Raw genomic sequence first — 14,440 nt, 5'->3', positions numbered from 1 at the left:
GAGCAACTCTTACCCTGGGAAGTTATATAAAACTCCACATCTATATGAGAGGTGGTCAAACACTTTCAGTCAAAAAATACCCCAGTCAAAAAATGGTTCATCCAAGATGGCTTTTTTGACAGGAAAATATAGTTTTCTTTTCACTGATTTTTCTTTATGAGAAATTTTAACTCAACACATGCATTGTCATGTCATTTCATTGCAAATTGAAATTCGCACTGTATTTTAGTTTGACAGCACATGAATCTTAGGGGGGGTTGCCACTGAATTCAATTGAATAGATGATTTCTAGGGTTCCTCTTGTCCCCTTTGTTCTACTCTAACTTTTCCAAAGCTGGAGAAATGTTTAAAAGTTACAGAATGGCAATAGCAAAAAATGGTGGTGGGAGGTAAAGGGAACTAGACCTTCATTCTATTGTATGAAGTGGGAAAACAGGAAGAAAGATGGGAAAAGCAGAAGTAGAAAGGTCTATTACTAGATGCAGGAAGCCCTCACTACTGGTTCTGCCCTTTGACCCCTTGTGGCATTTCTCACACTTCCTCTGAATGAGTAGAACTAATACTGATCAAAAGTAAACTGAAGTTGAACTTGGGTTTCCAAGGAGCCCGAGTATTTCAAACTGGATTCTCAGACCATTAAGCCAATGCCTCTGGCCCTAGTACCCAGGCAGACTTAATTACATGGCTAAATGTGTTAAGGAAAACTACTTTATTACTCCCTGAGCTGAGAACCTGTAACTAGTTTTGATACAAAGGAAGAACGGCTGTTTTCTACTGACATGATCTCGCTATGTGTCCAGCCCTTGATAGGGCCGGTGGTGGCATTTTTACAAAGAGACTCTGCTTCTTCTAATTAAATGTTAATAGTTCATTTCTTATTTCTCTAAAGACTGAATTGGAAAATTTCCCGGGTTATACACCTGCCCATCTCAGGAGGACTAAATGTACTCACAGTGGGTGGACTAACTCAAGCTCTTACTAGAAAACATCTGTGGGTGGTTTTTCAGTCCAGCTGCTGGCTAATTTATGTCATGTTCTGCAGATAAATCAAGCATTGAAACAAGTGGGCTCCTAAGCCTGTTACAGAAAAGACTGATTATAATAATTACTGTCACTATGAATATGGAATGTCTCATAAATTCCAATGGATACACCTATGCACCACGCACTGTTTACCAGATGCTGATAACTCTGAATTGCATTTTAGCCAAGCTATTATTGCCTACCAGTCTACTAATGAAACCATAGAAAAAGCACTTCAGGAGCATTATGAATGAGTTCATATAAGGTTACCTTGCAGAGGACAAAACTGCCACATATTGAGCACAGCAGGTGACAAAACTAGCAAAGCCGAGTTGAGTAGCTGTGATTCAGCTAAACTAACCAATACTCTTTCCTTTCTTAGCATGGAAGAAGAGCCAAGGGGGATTAGTTTCAGGTTTCAGCTAAGAGCTCTCACTCTTCTTCAAATCCCTCTTCAAATCTCGTTTCTTTTGCCTTGGTTTCCATCACTTCAGCTTCTTCCTTTCTGGATTAGGCAGCATACCTTAATGTTGCTTGCAGGTACCACTAGCACTGGGATATCATTAGATAACCTTAACACTAAGTCAGCCAGCACTAGAGCACATGAGAGGCAGCATGCAGCTGCCTGGAGAAGTACACATCCATCAATTCAGAGGACCAATCTACAAGAAAATATATATATATATATATATCAAACATTGGGTGGAGTTCCACTGTCCAGGGACTGTGCCCAGTCCTAATAAATGCCTGATAAATTTGATGCACATCTTTAACCCTCCACTGGCTTCTAAAAGACTCTTGCTCTCCCCACTGCCCTCCTAGCTGTGATGGTGTATGAGGTGGAGCTCACCCTCTCTGCCTCCCCCAGAAAGCTTCTGGCTGTAGCAGAACTTAAAGTTGCCAACAGGGTTCTGAGAAACAGCAGTGAAAAATACCAAGACTCTGGTCAGCTTTCGCTTTGGGGCAGCTTGGCAAAGTTGTGAGACAGCCACAGGCGGATCAGGAATATAGGAAGAGAGAGCACTGCACTGGCAGATTCTCCCACTCAAAAAGCACAGTTTCTTACCCGTAAAGTGCACAAGAATCCGAGCTGCGCTGGATACTTCAGCAATGGGGGAGGAAGAGCATATAAGTAGATATACCTCTTTGCCCTTGTAAGGCTCCCTCGCCCCCGGTTGGAGGGAGGCCGCTCAGGCTAATCCTGTGGGGCCAGGACCAGAGTCTGTAAGACAGGCAAAAGTCCCAATGGGGCTGCGCGGTTAATGGTCCCTGCTGGGCGCTAGCCTGGAAGGGGGCAGCGCAAGTGGCCCTCCAAGGGTGCAGGATAAGGGGGCTCCTGTCCTGGGCGAGCGCCTCCTTGCACTGGGTATGGGGTTCCACCACCCGGGGTGGGGTGGCAGGGGGACGCAGGCCCACCCTTCTTCACCGCGTCCCAGCCCAGGGCCCTGACAGGGGCAGGATTGGCTGCCCCTGTGTCAGCAGGGATCCAGCCACAACATGCTGACTAAGCCAGGCCAGGATCTGCAGCCGGCTGCTCCGTGGCTGCCCCTGGGCTACTTCCTGCCTCCCCGGGTTTTGGTACCTGCGGCCTCCAGGCCTCTTCCGGCTCTCCGGGGTAAACGGCAGCAGGGACTCCGGGCCAGTCCTCGTCCACAGCTGGGGCTCGGGAACAGCCAGGCGCCAGTTCCTCGCGGGGCCTCTGGGAAACCAGCCAAACATCTTCCTCTGTTGCAGGCTCCCCCTCCACTGAGCTGTAGGGCCGATCCTTCCAGTGAGAGGTGCAGGGTGAAATAGGCTCTGCCCCCTCAGGAGTGGGTAAGGCTCCCTCTCTCCCCCGGTTGGAGGGAGGCCGCTCAGGCTCACTACAGCCCTATTTAGCAATATGGGGCGTATTGCCCAGTTGATCAGCTCTGATTCTCTATATGTACAGAGCAATGGTGCAATATGCTAACCAAGTTCAAATGTACTCCACAGCTGCCCATGGCACATCCGCAGATCTCAGGAACGGCTATTTGCTCTGCTTAGTTACTTTCCTTTGGTCTTCATAGCACAGAACTTTAATAGGCCACAAAATCTCTTCTCTGATCTGTTTGTGCTTACAGCTTCCATATTCCTGGCAGTTGTTTGTATGTTCATCAAGGAAAAGAGACCCCCAAAAGCTGTGAAGTTGCACTGAGGACGCTTACAAGGTGTACATGTCTGATGCTTCATTAGCATTAGCTGCTACTGCAGCTCCAACACACAAGCAATATCCCCAGACCTTGCCATTAATCATTTCTGCAGTTAGGAACTCTATTTTAATTCCTTCTATCCATCCCTATGGAGATGCTAAACCGGCAAGTCCATTAAAAGGGAAATAATATCGCAGTGTCTACATCTACTTAACTGAAGGGTGATGCATATAAACACCTCATTTAGCAAAAATTCCAGCATAAAAAGTTGACAAGCAAGAAAAAGCAATTGAAAAGTATAATTTACCAGGATATGAATGCTGAGAAATCCTTGAGATGTAACATCTTGTTTCCAATGATGTCTCAAACGCAGATGCAGCTCTAGGAACATTTAATTATGTTTCAAGCAGCCAAAGCAAAGACTGCAATATTTAAAATGAGATCATAGCCAGCTATGACTGTACAGTCAAACACAGCTTTCTCCACCCAGACCCAGATCCTCTTCATCTTCCACTTCCACTTAATTACTAAGTAGGCTAAAATATATGAGCTATACAAGAATCTTGCATCATGCCTCCTATACTCAACGTCTTGTACAACTCATACTAACTACATCTCAGCTCTCAATTCCTCCAATTTCCTGTCTTGCTGATGCTTCTTCCAAAACTTGCGAGTGCCCCGTGTGTGCGTGTCTCTCTGTCTCTCAATCTTGCCCTAGTTTCCTCTTGGATCTTCATCTCATCCCAGTTTGAGATGAAAAAAAATTCAAAATCTCAAATTTTCACAGGACAGGAAAACTGTTTCCCGCCCAGCTCTACTTAACACACCTTGCTGCCATGGAAGCCTGTGAACAATAACCAGGGCCATCCTTAGGATTTATGGGGCCCTAAGCAGTATTATTAAACTCATGCCCCTGTGCCTGAAGGCAGCCCAGTCTCGCATGTGTATTTTAGATAAGGATGGTCTTTTGAAGAATTTATTGTAAAAACTATATGCCTGAAGATCGAAGCATTTAAGGCTAAAGATGATTGTGCATCTAAAAATCTATGCAAGGATTTTTGAGAGATGTGATTTTATAATCTTCAGCAACACACTAATGAAATATTTTTAAAGCAAATTTTAAACTAAGGTCCTGTAGACTAACATTTTCTGAGTACGTATTACAGTAATGCACAACCGTTTTTGTCAGTAAATTCAGAAACTGACAGTATATACTTGGGGGTTGGCAAATGCCTGTTAAATTGCTTCATTACCACTTGAATGGCTCTTTAACAGTTTCAATGTTGTGCTAATAGGTCTGGCAGGCTGGAAGCTTTTTCACTTTTAAGTTACTAGATCCCCTCACCAGGCTGCAGCAGCCATTTGTGGTAGGAGCCTGCAGGAAGGGTCAGAACAGGGATAGGAAAATGCAGAAGGGTGGATACTAAGACCCAGTGGTACCCCAAATTTTCAGGTGCCCTACACAGCTGTGTATGCTGAGTATGCCTAAGGTCGGCCCTGACAATAACCCTAGTGGATGGGATTCAGGGGATCTGGGTTTTGTCCTCAACTCTGAGATGGACTTGTTGTGTGGTCTTGGGTGAGTCATTTAACTTTTCTTTGGCTCAGTTTCTTCAGCAGTAAAATGGGGATATTAGATACCTCATATATGGGCAATTCAAGAGTGGTTGTAAAGTGCTTTTAGATCCTTGGATGGCAGATCATGTAGATGCAAAGTGTTCTAATTTATCCATTCTTTTTCAAAACTGTAGCAGTTGAAATTTGCTCTTTCAATATCACTATAAAATTTGTGCCTAATTTTAGGGTCCTCTCAGTTGCTCAATGTCCTTAATTGCTGATTTCAGTGAGAGTTGAGGGCACTCAGCGCTTTACATGATCAGACTCTAACTTAAACACTGGTGTGTCTGCCTGAGCTAGTGTCTCGCCATCTCTAATGATGCAGCTTTTGGTGTCACAAACACCATAATACATTTTACATCCAGAATATATTCGTATTTTGCTTATTTTTTTATGGATTGTGTCAAGGCAAATGAATCTGGGGGCAAATTGGAAAATTTCCTCTTGTGGTGTTTTCACACAAACAAATACAAATTTCAAACAAAAAATACCATTTTCTGATGAATGAATTTTTAAAAATACTACTCAATCTCATTTAAAAAAGATCATTCATGGCTTTGTCACATCAAACTCTGAGGCTGAAAATAAGCAACATTTGCATAAAAAATGCTAGATGAGGGGAATAGATTAAAACTTTGCAGTTAGCCAATGGCTCTTCTTGTTTTGTGATCATTATAAATAGAACAGGTTTCTAGAAACTTAAGCAGTACCACACATTCTGTTGGAATATGAGATTCTGTTGAAATCTGGTCAGTTTGGCTGGAATTTCATTGGGGGGAAAACCCAGGACTGGGTGGTGTTCCAATAATGTTGAAAGGTCCTGTTTTGACATTTTCAGAAGAAGAGGTTTCAATTTTACTGTATAGTCTGCAGCCAATCAGGAAGTAAGGCGGGAATGGGAACAGGGACTGGGGGTGGGGGATTGGAATAGTGTTTTGCTAAATGGGGGGAGGGGGGGGGAATGGGAACAGGGACACAGGCAAGGCTCTGTGGTGTCAGAGCTGGGAAGGGGGACACTGAGGAAGGAAACTGGAATCATGCTTGCTGGAAGTTCACCCCAATAAACATCGAATTGTTTGCATCTTTGGACTTCGGCTATTGTTGCTCTCTGTTCATGCGAGAAGAACCAGGGAAGTGAGAGGGTGAAGGAATAAGCCTCCTAACAGCAGAAAATAAATATGCAAGAGTGTCCCTCTTTATTTATTTTTCTGATGATATATCAGAATCTCCAAAACAACAGCAGCCAACAGAATTAAGCACAGCCTCAAAAGAACCAAACAATATGATTTTCCCCATCAGCCTTGATGCCCTTGAAACAATCCAAATGTTTCATTGTCGGTGGGTGTTGCTGCATGGGGTAATTGTTGCCCTCCATAGTGATTGCATTTGGCAAGCCACTCTTGCCAGAGCACTTAGGTGCTTATGTACTGTACAGCCTTCCAGATTCAAGCTGATCAACTACACACACACACACACACACACTGGGTGCAATTAAAAACCACTGATTTTGTCAGGAATTATATCACACTGGATAAAAAAAAAACAAGCAGAACAATAATCAGACAAGAGTAAAATCCCAATCGTCTTACACATCACTCTCAATCTTGGTAGACATAGGCACTGGCAGAGGAAGAACAAAATCCATATCTATAGGAAATCCGTATCTCAGAAAACCCTCCCAACCATCACTGAATGTTAATGTCAGGGACCGACTTCTGGAGCCTGCAGGTTGATCTTTAATGCCAAGAATGGGGACAGTGAGAAGGGCAGTCTTAGGTGCTGATCCTTCAGGAAGCTCTACAGGCCTGAGCCCATTTGACATCCTTGGGGTTCTGTGCAAGTGCCAGGGATCAGCGTATCTGGAGCTCATGGCAGGATCATTTCTTCAGATGAAATCCTGGTCCCATTGAAATCAATGGGATTCTGCCATTGACTTCAGTGCGGTCGGGATTTCACCTTCCATGGCTGGTGGACTGAGCTGCATAAATCTGGGAATGCCAAGACTCTTCAAAGCAGTGGGACTGGGCAGATACTGTGGAAGAAGGCCTGTTAATGTAAAGCCCATCAAAACTGGATGATGAACACATGGGAATGTAAACACAAGCTAAATAATTCAGCACCTACATTTCTCTGCTAATTAAAATTATAATTAAAATTGCTATTGATTTTTTGCAATCATGAGACAAGTAGGTACAAGGCAAAATGTTTGCAATGGGATTTTATTAGTCAGTTCCGTGTGTTGAAATAGGGCTGAGAGAACCAGCACATAAACAACTGCTAATTAATCTGGTATCCTGATCAGAATCTGCATTTTCATAAAAATCCCAAGCAATGTAGTCATTGCTCCTGCAAGACCTCTCTCATTTAGAATGCACCCACAGTAAATGTTATCTTGCATAATGAATTCTCTAAGCACGGTAAGAATCCAATCATAAATCAAGATGTTCAAGGCAAGTGATATTTTCCACAACAATCCGTTGAACATCCAGATAAATAAGAGATTATTTTGATTGCCTACATCTGGTGATGGGGTATTAATTTAGGGGGAATGTATGGGCTAAAGGTGCTAATATAATCTAGTCACCGTCCAACATTAAACAGTTTTAAACAAGATTTGGGGTTTGAGATCCAGGGAGATCAGCCTCTTTAGTACCATGGCAAACACACCATTAAAAATCCTTTTCAACTTTTTATTAAAGATACTGAAAAGGAGAAACAATTAAAGTATTTGAAATGTAAAGTAGTAAGGTTCTCATTTTAACAAGAGCCCTAGTTCATTGTCCCTTTAGCTAGAGAGAAATTTTAGAAGGAAATAACTGTTTGACAGTCTCTGAGATGGTATCGAAGACAAGAACTGTCCTTTGGAGGGAATAGAGAAGGTTAACTGAGATGAGTTGGTAGATACACTATACTCCTAAAAAACAGGCTTGGGCTTTGTTGGAGGAAGGAAGAGGTTGAAGAGAAGAAAGATGACCTTTCCTAAAATTAGTGGCTTTTGTATGGGATGAGCCCTCGGCATGATCACTCGTGAGACTAGCCAAAGGGTAGGTAAGTGATCCCAATCATCATTGACCTCTTGAGAGACTCAGAGGTACAGCATGCCTCCAGCCAAAGTGGTACTTTATAAACCCCAAATGGACATGATGTAATCCTTGCCACACCATAGGAGATAATGAGCCAGATTGTCAGCTGGGATAGCTCCACTGAAGAAGTAATTGTTTTCAGTGGTGCAACGTCAACTTATTCCAGCTGAGAATTTGGCCCAGTGGGCCGTGTTTGTGAGCTGAGGGAAAATTAATTAAATGAATCCCCCCTACCCTCATTTCGGGGTTCCACTCAGTGCAGGGCATCACCGTGTACGGGAAGACTGACTATGTGGCATTTATATGGGGCTGAAGGGGGTTGGTTCTGTAGAGAGTAGTGATCCTGAGCCCCAACAGATCCTGAGCCCTCTGTAATAGTTTCTGAAGGGGAGCACAAGGCCCTTTATATATGTGGGTTACACACAAACCCATCACTCAAGTGGCAGCCATTTTGGGCAAACAGAATAATTTTCCAAAAAAGAAATGAAAAATAACTCTTCCAAACATGGGGAGAATTTCAAGATGGTGTTTGGCCAGGTGGGGCCAGGGTTAACCAGCTCTTCTAGAAACTGTTCCAGTAGAGAAGCCTGAAAGTCTGTTGGCATCACAACAGGGCACTGGTTCAGTACTCACTCTACAGAGCTTTCCATTAATACCATTAATCATTATCATGATTAATCATTAATACCACTTCCTGCAATACCAGCGGATCCCCTTGATCTCCCATGTCCAATAGCTGGCCCAACCCAGGGCCGCTCGGGGGAGGGGCAAGTGGGGCAATTTGCCCCGAGCCCCACAGGGGCCCCCACGAGAATATAGTATTCTATAGTATTGCAACTTTTTGTTATGGAAGGGGCCCCCAAAATTGCTTTGCCCCAGGCCCCCTGAATCCTCTGGGTGGCCCTGGCCCAACCTTGCTTAGATTATGATATAGAACAAAATCATGATCCGACGTAATATGTGAAGACGGCTCCAGAGAAAAAGGGGGAAAGAAAATCCTGTTGGAAGTAAATATTCGGAAAAAAATATAGCAAAAAGCTCTCCTCCAGCCAAAGGCGCTATCCATGTTTTCTTAGGAAAATTGACAGCAATGAAATTATTACTAGCCCTTGTGGAAAAGTATTTCCCTGGTAATTGACCTTTCATTGCGAAGGCAGAGAGAGAACAAATTAAAGGACCGAAGGAGACAGACCAAGTAACTTGTGCTTTACAAATATCTTCGTATCTTTTAAATTTTCTCTTCAAATAGCTTTTCCAAACCCAGTATATATGGGACCCAGGTTTAAAAAATAAACAAACAAACAAACAAACAAAAAACCCCAGCAGTGCACCAGCATGTACAGTTTATCAGTCAGATTTAGTGTATTTTTAGATCTTGAAAGTACTTGTAGCTAATGGTAGCCCCAATCTGAATTCACTAGGGTTGCATCACCAGTGCCGAGCACCTTGTGTTCTCTTTTACACCAGTGCAAAGTGAATGCAAATCATTCCCGTGCTGATTTAACAGCATTTCAACCCGATTTTGTACTGATCCAAATGACCACGGATAAAACAATAGTGACTCTGGCCTTAGACATTTAGGGAAGTTTGGATGCTCATCAATATTTATTTCAAAACTGGGCCCTGATTTCTATAACAGATTGAACCAAACCCCACATCCAAACACCCTTCCATTTTGAGCTTGGCTCTGCTTAGAACCTTGAACTCCCTTTTGGCTGGCTGTGTATTAAACTGACTTTTTATGTGGATTAAGGATGTCCTCAGGGGAGAGGCGATAATGAAATAAGTAGCAGGTAAACTTCATGCCTCATTGGCGGAGACAGGTGGTGTAGAGCTAGGGACCTGCATGCAAAGTCTTTTTTGTTTATAGTATTTGCTGTTTACTCTTACATGACGATTTAGGTTATTAATTTATGGAATACTGAAAAGGTCAAATTCTTGCAGTGCTCTGTCACATAACACAGGAAATATTAGACATTTATGTGCTCATAGCAAACCAGAGGGAAAGAGGACATGGAAATTAACACTAGGGAATGTTACCACTATTCTTACTATTTCAACATTACATCTTCTTCCTTGTCCCCCTCCGCCTGCAGCTTCATACTGAATTCTCTCAATATCTTAATTGCTGAAAAAAAGTAGGAAAATGCTCCAGCATATTAATCATTCTTTAACAGCTTTAAATGTTTGACTGATTAGGAATGATTAAATAGTCTCTTCTTGCTGTTGCAATATTAAAAACCTGCTTGGATTTCTAGTTAGTCATGCTGACTATTGGAGGGGTTCAAAAAGCACAGCATGGTGGTTGATATTCATTATCTTCCACAGGAGATGCTCAGTTGCTTATGATCAAGGTATGGAATGTTATCCCAGCTTGTGGTAGACACAAGCTGCTTGTGTCTCTGGGAGATATTTGCAAGGATAATATTGTGAAACATTAAAATTAAGCCCCGATCCTACAAACCCTTCCTCCTGGTTACAGTCAGTCCCCAAGTCAAGTAATCGATTCAACAATCCATTCTTAATGGTCAGCCTCCAAAAATCTCTAATGATATATAACATTGACAGACCCTGGTCATCAGAGGGCAGGATTGAACCTGGGGTTTCTGGAGCTTAGTGCAGGAGCCTCTACCGGATGAGCTAAAAGCCAACTGACTATTAGTGAAAGCTGTAGAGCAGACTCATTTTATCTTTTCTAAGTGATCTCGGTACCACTAGATGGGACAGAACACTACACACCAGGAGGGGTGTGGATTATACAAATGCAATGGGAGGAGGCATAAATGGCCCACTTCTGCAAATTCTTAAGCATGCAAGTAGTCCTCACTCACATGCATTGTCCCACTGACCTTCATTAGGGGATAAAATTGTCACCTTGGCAATATGTATATAAATATATCTGTGTCAGTGGGAGAGTGTGCCTTACACTGTTTGATTGTTCAACAGTACAATGAAACAAGGCATTTCTCTCAGTGGAATACCTTGCATAAGTAAGGATTAATTAAGGGTTGCACGATCAGGCCATTTATGGCTGCATTTTCAAGTTGTTATGGAATTTTACAGCCTGGCCTTCTGGAATGGAATACTGAAGACAGTTCTAGACTTTAAGGGCTGATTGCACCAGATTGGATGTTAAAACATTTATTTAGATTTGAATACAGCGATCAACTGGGGCATTTAAAAATTGGAAGGGTTTTACAGGTCCTGTCAACTTCATGTGTAAATAATGACAAAGCAAGTATGGAGGGCAGAAATTGTTACTGGTGTAATGAGGCATAGCACTCTATTTATCACTATTTTATTAGCATGTAATTTAATTTCATTGCACTGTAGAATGATCAGTCAGGAAGGAACTGTTGTTCAGGTGGGGGTTAAAAGCATGGTTATGCAGAAGGCTACCACCAGATCTATTTATTTAAGCACTAGTTTGAGGCCTTCTGCACAGGGGTGAATGTCAGCCTGACAATTTGGAGGCTCTGCCCTGATTCTTGACAGTCTGCTCTGAGGTTGGCAGTCATGGTCAGAAGCCACTCTAGACAGCATTTTCTTTTCTGTTCTTTTTTCTAGACAGCATGACAGGGAGCACTTGACAAGGCCAGAAGGGATCAGAGGTGCAGTTTGCCCAGTAACTATGACACAAACTGCAGCTCCCCCTCATCTGATAGCTTAATACTTTTTGTCTAGTAAAGTATGTGACTCGGACATTTGATCTGCACACAGAGTACCCCTTACAACGTCTGTCCATGCCAGGATGGGGTCCTCTCTTTTACCAGCTTTCCTTATTCACCTCCCCACTGTAATTATTACTCAGTTTCTTTTTTCCACAAAAGGAACCATTATTAATATTTCCCCTCCACGCAGGGCTCATTTCTTGCTGCGGTCCATATTAAGTAGTTCATGATGACAACCCCTGGAGCAGGTGTCTGGCAGATGGTCATGAGTGAATGGCTGGCTTAATGCTGAGTACTGTGCCTTTGCTGCATTGAGTGCGGTGCTTTGTCCTCCTATGGTCTACCAGACCTCTCGTGCCTTAGCGCCTGTATGCACAAAATAAGAACTTGAGTCAGATACTGAATGCCTCCTTCAAAGGTTTCTAAGCATCCTCAGCTCCCATTGAACTAATGGGAACGGGGGACCAGTGATTCTCCCAGGTCTTAAATGAGCATGCTTTGGCCTTTGTGGAGCAAAGAGTGGGCATTTCCCTTAGAGCATCCCCCCACCGTGTGCGCACGCGCACACACACACTTTTAATGTGAACGTTAGAAATGGCCCCAACAATTCAAGCTGCAAAAATCTGGATGCAGATCTACCTTATGAACAGCCCAGTGCTTTGAGGGGTGTTCAGACCTGGGATTTGGATTCAGTCCCTATTTAGACACTTCTGGTGTGGGCCAAGGGATGTGCTGGCCGCCGCTTCCCACAGCCCCCATTGGCCTGGAGCGGTGAACCGCAGCCAATGGGAGCCGCGATTGGCCGAACCTGTGGATGCAGCCGGTAAACAAACCGGCCCGGCCTGCCAGGGGGCTTACCCTGGTGGGCCGTGGGCCAAAGGTTGCCAATCCCTGATTTATATAACTGTGCCCATCATTCCTGTTACATTGCTCCCCGACCCTCTAATCCCACCACTCTATCAGCCTGCTGCTGTATCTCGTAGTGAACACTCTGGGCCAGGAATTCTCTTTAAGTTATTCATTTGTACAGCACCTAGCAAAATGGGGCTCTGCTCCCTGACAGGACATCTCTAGGCACTACTGCAAGATAAATAAGGATTCAGGCCCTTATCTAAGAAAGACCTCCACAGTGATCATGCCCCCTTTCAAGTCCCATGGAGTAGAGACCAGCAGCCAGATCCTGTGTGCTTGGAATGAAGGAAAGCTAGCTCTAAGATACGTACTTCCTCCCCCTCCCTTTTTTTGTGCACTGATTGCCTTTGCACCGTGGTGCAGGGTGGCTGTGAGCCCAGATCGTATTCTGAATTAAGTGAAGACAACTACCAGCTTTTCCTGCTCTGCTAAGCACAGCAGTTCAGCCTGACCCCTGAGTCTGAAGCCAATCAGGCAGCAAACTCCGGAACACTCTGTTATTGATAAGAATGCACATTTCTATGGAAAATAGTTATTAGTATCTGCTGCCACAGGCTGTGCTTAACATACCAAGAGTCCGACGGGGGAGATGGCGGAGAAAGTCCGATGCCTCTGCACAGTTACAACTTCACTGTGCTCACTACAGGGATTTACACTGGTGACAGGCAATGCTCAGAAGGCTTGGAATTTGGGACTACACGGGGGTGTCCTACATTTTGGCAGGATGGGAAAGTTATATGGAGGGCAGGTTTATCCCCCATTTAAAGTAGATGTATGTTATACACATTTCCCTATAACAGCTGAGTCCTGCTACTGTCCATACTCAGAATTTACTCCAGCAAAGTTTGCAGGGCTAATACTGGGCCATGCACAATTTTGCTGCCTGAGACAGCCACTATTTCGGCCATGTCTCCACTACAGCAGCACAGCAACAGCTCTGCCACTGTAGTGTAGATGCTTCTGTAGCAGGGTAACCATCCTGCTCCTGCCCTGAAGGGCTTAAAAGAGCCCTGGGGGAAGGTTGTGGCTAGGAGCGACTAAGCTGGGCTGATTGGGAAGTGGCTGCAGCTGGGCCACACCCCAATCAGGCCACAGCTGGCCTGTATAAAGAGGCTGGGAGCCAGGAGCTCAGTGGTCTCCCTCTGCCTGTAGAGGTAGAAAGGCCTGGCTGGAGGGAGCTAGAGACCGGGTACCTGAGTGGAGCAGGGCTGGGGAAAGGTGGAGGAGCTGGAGAGCTCCAGCCTGGAAAGCCCCAGGCTGCGGCCTAGCATTGGGCTAATAGGTACTAGGGGTTGCAGAGGGCAGCCCAGGGGTAGGCCAAGGCAGCAGGTCCAAACCCAACCTTGCCAGTGATGAGTAGGCTGATACTGCAGTCTGCCCCAGGCTGTGGGGGCTAGACAATGACTGGCAGTAGCTGTATACTGAGGTGAGGTGGGGATAGTAGGTGGGGGTCCCTGGGGAGGGGTGACCCTAAGACTGAGGGGTTTCTGCCAGGGGGCAGTGCCCCAGATAACAGGGCACTGGGTCTGGGAGGGACATGGGGGCCAGATGACAGGTGGAACACTGGCCTGCAGAGGGAGCTCTGGAGCTGGAATGAGCTAATTCCCGGTAGTCACCAGCAGGAGGTGCCGCAGGGGTGAGTCTGCACCTCTATAGCTTCCTACCTTGTTTGGAAAAACCTGCATTCCACCCATAGTGTTAATGCACTTCTCTGAGAGGCAGTAGTTAGGTCGATGGATGATTTTGTTCGTGGACCCCTATGAATGCCAAGGGTTAGGTCAACCTAACTACAGAGCTCAAGGCATGAAATTGTTCACTGTCCTGAGGGTTGTAACTAGATTGACCTTATTTTTAAGTGTAGACAAAGCCTTATTACCCGGTTTTCCTCTTGCTCTAGTGTGGGAATAATGTCATCTAGCTCTTTACCAAGCACAGGTCACTGCCCCTTCAGCACGGCTCGGCT

The sequence above is a fragment of the Mauremys reevesii genome, linkage group 7 (genome assembly GCF_016161935.1).
Source record: "Mauremys reevesii isolate NIE-2019 linkage group 7, ASM1616193v1, whole genome shotgun sequence".
NCBI lineage: Eukaryota > Metazoa > Chordata > Testudines > Geoemydidae > Mauremys > Mauremys reevesii.
Note: the sequence above shows the minus strand (reverse complement) of the source record.